The following is a 5,538-nucleotide window of genomic DNA, read 5'->3' as shown; positions in this document are numbered from 1 at the left end:
CCTCCTGCTGCACTTTCTTCTAGTCGGGATGCAACACTCTTGAGCACGTAGCAGGTGATCCTTGAATACCGACCAGCAGTCTTGGGCCCCCCTGCCCTCTAGGACTGTATCCCATGAAACCTTACTAAGGAGGTTCCTGAAGAGGCCAAAGTCTGCTTTCTTGAAGTCCAGGGCAGTGAGCTTGCTGCATGCTCTTCTCACTGTCCTGAGGATCTCAAACTCAACCATCTTGTGATCACTAGAGCCAAGGCTGCCCTGGAGCGTTACATTTCCAACTATTCCCTCCCTGTTGGTGAGCACAAGGTCCAGCATGGCACCTCTCCTCGTCGGCTCCTCTATTGCTTGAAAGAGGAAGTTGTCTTCCACACAATCGAGGAACCTCCTGGATTGCTTGTGCCGGACCATAGCCCCTGATCTGAGCCCCTGGCAGGCAACACACCTCCCTCGAGACTGGATCAGGCTGGCAGATGAGTGCCTCTGTGCCTTTCAAAGTAGAGTCCCCTACTACTATGACCCTCCGCTTTTTCCTGGAGGCACCAGTAACGATCCTCTTTACTGGTGCATCAGCAGGGTGCTCATTAGGTGTGGTGGGTGCTTTCTCATTAGCCCCCTGCAGAACCGCGAAGCGGTTCTGGGTGGGGACATCAGATTTAGGAGGAAGCCCCTTGTCCTTAATTGTCCTCTTCCTCCTTTTTTTGTTCGTTTTTCTCGTGACTAATTCCCAGCTTCCTGGGTTGCTGCCCTCCTTCTTTCCTATATGAGCAGTGCTGGACGTTTGCCCAGCTTCCTCTCAGCTTCCCTGGCATCTTTTAGCTCTCCAACAGCCTGCCGCAGCTCAGCCACCTGCTGCAGGAGGACCTCCACCAGGGCGCACCCTCGCCTCAAGAGCCCAGTCGAGGCACTCTCTACACTCCGAGGTCTGCGCCGCAGCCTCCCCTCTCATCGGCTCTGTCTGGGTGTCTACGCTGGCCACCGCCGGGGCAGAGCTCCCAAAGCGGGCCCTGGTCCTGAGGCGAGTGCTCACCATCCCGCTTGCTGCCCGCTCGCCCTGCCTGCGCGAACTGCCGCGCCACGCCCTGTTTGCCCGCCCTGCTGGTCGCTCGCGCTCCCTGGGATGGGTTTTACCCACTGAGGGCTGGTGCCGTCACTCCTGGCACCGCCTCCTGTGAGTCAGCTGCTCGCGTCAGCTGAGCTGCCGGCTCCTGGGCAAGTCCTGTCGAGGACTTGAGGCTCCCTCGGCCGCTCTTGCCGCTCCGAACTGAGGCTCCGGGACGCTGTGCGTCCCCCCGCTCCGGTGTTAAAGGCGTCCTCTCTGGAGATACTCACCTCGGCAATTCCTTGATTTCTTCCTCAATTTAATTTCCAGTCAGTGATAGTAACTACTTCACTGTGTGCTGGTTGATTTCCTAACAGTGTTAAAGCATACACTAAGTCAGACATAGCTATTTCAAAGATGCAAACAGTGAGGCAGAGCAGCCCTATACCAAGCTGTCCTGGAAACATACATGAAATAAGGTTTAATCATCATGATGAGATAAGTACAAGGTTTTACTAATTTAGCTAAGATTTATTGACTTAACTATTGATCTCCAAAATTGGAAACCTAGTTAAGTACTCTAGAACTGTACACAGGGATTTTAATAATTTTCCTGTTTGGGGGAAAAAAAAAAAGAAGATCATTTCAAGCTACAAAAGCACATTACTGCATTCTTTTTAGCTAATCAATTTTAGTGCAGTTACATGCAATACCAACAGAATAAAAAGGAAAACAAAAATCTCCTTTAAAAGATAGAAAAGACAGCTTAGAAATTTGACTTTTTTTCTTTTTCAAGGTTTAGTCCCATGTGAACTTGAACTCACCATTTGGAAACTCACTGAATTCCAAAAGTATTTAAGTTCCAATCACCCAATGAGATTTCAAAAGTACCTTGTCTATAAGTTCTACTGATTTCTTATAAAATTAACAACATTTTTTATTTTATTGAATGCCTTCAAAATCCTTACCTTAATTCTTGAAATATCAGTGCTTAAAGTGGAAGCAGCTTCCTAGCTTCCTATGTATTTCTCATAAATTTCTACTGCTTCTTGTTCACCTGAAACATGGGGGAAAAGAAACTCCGAAGTGGGTTAAAGCACCAGATCACCCAGGAACTTTCAGTGTGCTCAGTGATAAGATTTTATATTCCTTTACCCTTCCTTGTAATACAGCTAATACCTGCCGAAATAGCTCAGTTGGGAGAGCGTTAGACTGAAGATCTAAAGGTCCCTGGTTCGATCCCGGGTTTCGGCAGTAGAGTTTGATGTTTGTGATGTCTGGTGCCAGATTAGATGGAGCCTTAGGCAATGAGGCCTCATGAAAGGCATCTCCTGGCCACTGTGCTGGATCTGGAACTAGTTGGCTCTAAGGTTATCTCCAGTTTCAGCTGTTTTATAATTAATTTTGCTTATTATCATACCACTCCCAGGTCATCACTCCCAATCCTCCAGAAAACAGAAAAGATGATGGCTATAATGGGGTACCAGAAAGATACATCTATAAATGCTGACCGTTTTGAGGACCTGAAGTGCAAGAATTCATGCTTATGCCATATTTCAACAGCTTTCTGCCAAATATTTACTTTCTTCTCTCTGTTTATACAGCCACCTACAGCAGTGAGCTGGATGGGCAATACCAAGCTGTTTGTTAGGCACCAGCACAACCACCGTCAAAGCTTTAATAATGCGCTGTAGTGCTGCATAGCTGAAATAACCATTGCATGTTAAAGCAGGCAGTGAACTGCTTTTCGCATAAGAAAAGGGCCCTTTGACAAATCACCACGCAAGCCATATGAAGCATTTCTATTCAGAGCTAACTTCAGTGATACAATAAAAATCCAGTTTTCCTACCCACAGACAGAAGTCCTTTCACTCAGAGATAGTATGAGTTAAAAATCGGCCTAGCACAACCTTGAGGATTTGGAGGGACAAAACCAGTTTGCTGCCTTGATTGAATCTGCAAGCTAAATCATGGTGGTTATATACATTCAGGATGGCAGCTTGCCCTCACTGCAAGCAAAAAGAAGGACTTAAGCAGTTAAATACTGAAAGCATCTTGCACTTTCCCACAGCTTCTTTGAAGAATGGTCAGAAGAATGGACAAGTTCTCTGCAGATTTGACAAAAGTCAAGCAAAGGCTAAATTTACTACAACACAAGGAACAGTAACACTAGGGTCCTAGGAAGAAAGAACTTTATAACGCCAGTAAAAACATTGAACTGTCAGAATACATCTACATTACATTCACCACAGTGAGAGCAACATGACAAAAATAATGAGCTCAGATCTTTGCGAAAGTCTACGTTCCAAATATGAAACTCAGGTTGCAGTAATTTGCCTTGTTTCTTTAAGATGCGGTGCTCCGTCCATTATATCTGTTACTATTAGTTGACTAGTTGTTAGTGAAACACAGTATCTTCACAGTCATATAGGCTGTCTTGGAACAACCATTATTCAGATCCAAGATATCAAATATTCTGCTGGTAAAAAGAGAGAAAAAAAAAGTAATAAAGAAGATTTATTGAAGATTTAGAATAATGGACAGACATTTTTTACACATTTTAACTAGGGAAAATATTTCAGGTTTGTTACTGACAATCTTATTTTCCCATTTGAATACATGTAGATAAAGCTATAACTTAGAACAAAGAGACTGGGAGAGAGCTCAGAGTTGAGAATACAGCATAATGTGTAAGCTTCTCTTTGATGTTGAGCAGTTCACTCAACAAGCAGTTCAGTTTGTCCAGAATCCAACTTTAACACCATCTTGATCAAATTCACATGTAATGAACCTGTCCCCTGGGTATATTACTGACTGCTGAGGGACCGATCAGGAAAGCAATCTTCTTACCTATTTTGTCACCAACATGCTCTTGTTTATCTATTCAATTGTTCCTTAACAAGTGTGTGTGACTGCTCCTAGAACATCAGAAAGAAGTGAAGCCAAAATTATGTTCTTTAGATTTTTTTTATTAGGCTTCAGCTTTCGAAAGCAGACTGGAACATTGCCAATCAGATGCAAAGCAAGCTTAGAGAAAACAAATAATACCTATGGCTGTAGTAGCATAATCTAAATATGTTCCAAGGTTCACAATCTACAGCCGTTGGCAAATAGTGAATATCACACATAAAAACCCTTTATAAGAGATGTATCTTTATTTAAAACTTGATTCTTATATAAATAAAGTATTTCAGGAAAGTAATGTCAAATTGTTAACAGTGATATGAAGCAGTCTCCATGTGTCATTTATTCCTGCTTCCATGCAAAAAAATGTTGACAGAGTTAAAATATTCTTGGCTTCTAAAAAAGAAACCATATTGGATCTTTCATCTATTTCCTTTGGGACGACATTAAAGTCAACCCTGAAACATCAACCGGACATCTAAGGAAAAGGAATGGTAAAAGAGAAATCACAAAAAGAAATTATAATAGTTGTGGGGGTCTTGAAAGTTAGATAAACATTTCATGATTTAGCTGGCTTAAAGACATTAGCTTTACTGTTGCCTGTAGCAGTATCATACTGCAGTCATTCTCTGTACAAATGATATCAGGTTATCTATTTTACTCTCTCCCAATTGAAAAGTTCATGTTTCTTTTCCATCAAGACCTGCTGATAATAAGAAAAAGGAAATATTTGAAACAGCTTTTGAAGGTAACTTCAGAGGTTTTTTTTTTGGCTTATCACATAAGATTTTTTCTCCCATCAGTTCTCCCAACCCCATCCTTCTTGTCAGATTTTAACATATTTTTCAACTATTCCTCTCCTATGTTGGTCATTACATTTTCTCTTCTCTCTGCTAAAACTCTTCTTGCTTATTAATTTAGGACACCTCTTCCAGATTATCCCTTTTTCAAATCTATCGACTTTCCTGCCAATTAGTCCTAACCATGGTCACAGTCCCTCTACTAAGCCAATAGCTCATCTTAGAAAACAGAAACATCCTATTTCCCTGAACTGGAGACTTCCTAGAGAAGATAGATACAATTCTAAATAAAGAGAAAATGCTGTATTTTTCATTACATCTTTCAACTGTGAAAGAATGTTAAGCTTTTTTCATTCTTGGTCAGCAATAGAAAGGCACTAGATTTAAAAAAAATAAAATTACTACTATTCTTCTACAGGACAGATACTCTAAAAAGATTTTTCCTATTTTTTTTTAAATTCAACCTTCAATTTTTGTGTTCTGGATAAAGGCAAATTTTAAAATGTTTGGTTTTACTGTTCAACAGAAGCAGCATTACGTTAGATTGCTTTGCTCATGGGAAAGGAAGAGTTGTGCAGAAGTGGCTGGAGTTGGCTAAGAAACGTGGATGAGAGAGGAAGTAGGCTTTCTGGTGGAGGAAGAGGCAGGTCACACCAGACTTGGGAGGGATGAAAGTCAGCAACAGCTGGCACATGAAGCCTCGTGAACCCAGTTGTAACTTTTGAGACACTTGCATAATCAAAGTAGGCAGAGAAGCCACAGCTGCTCTCCAAAAGCCTAACTATGCTTCTTAGATAG

General features: G+C 42.0%; 1 non-coding gene across 1 annotated transcript; it reads left to right on the top strand.

Annotated features, from left to right (window-relative positions):
- Positions 1 to 2,217: 2,217 nt before the first annotated feature.
- On the top strand, positions 2,218 to 2,290 carry TRNAF-GAA. The gene has a single exon. It is a non-coding gene; the product is annotated as a tRNA-Phe (tRNA).
- The last annotated feature ends 3,248 nt before the right edge of the window (positions 2,291 to 5,538 follow it).

This window comes from Strigops habroptila, chromosome 3 (assembly GCF_004027225.2).
Source record: "Strigops habroptila isolate Jane chromosome 3, bStrHab1.2.pri, whole genome shotgun sequence".
NCBI classification, from domain to species: Eukaryota; Metazoa; Chordata; class Aves; order Psittaciformes; family Psittacidae; genus Strigops; species Strigops habroptila.
Note: the sequence above shows the minus strand (reverse complement) of the source record. Positions and strands in the feature narration are given on the sequence as shown.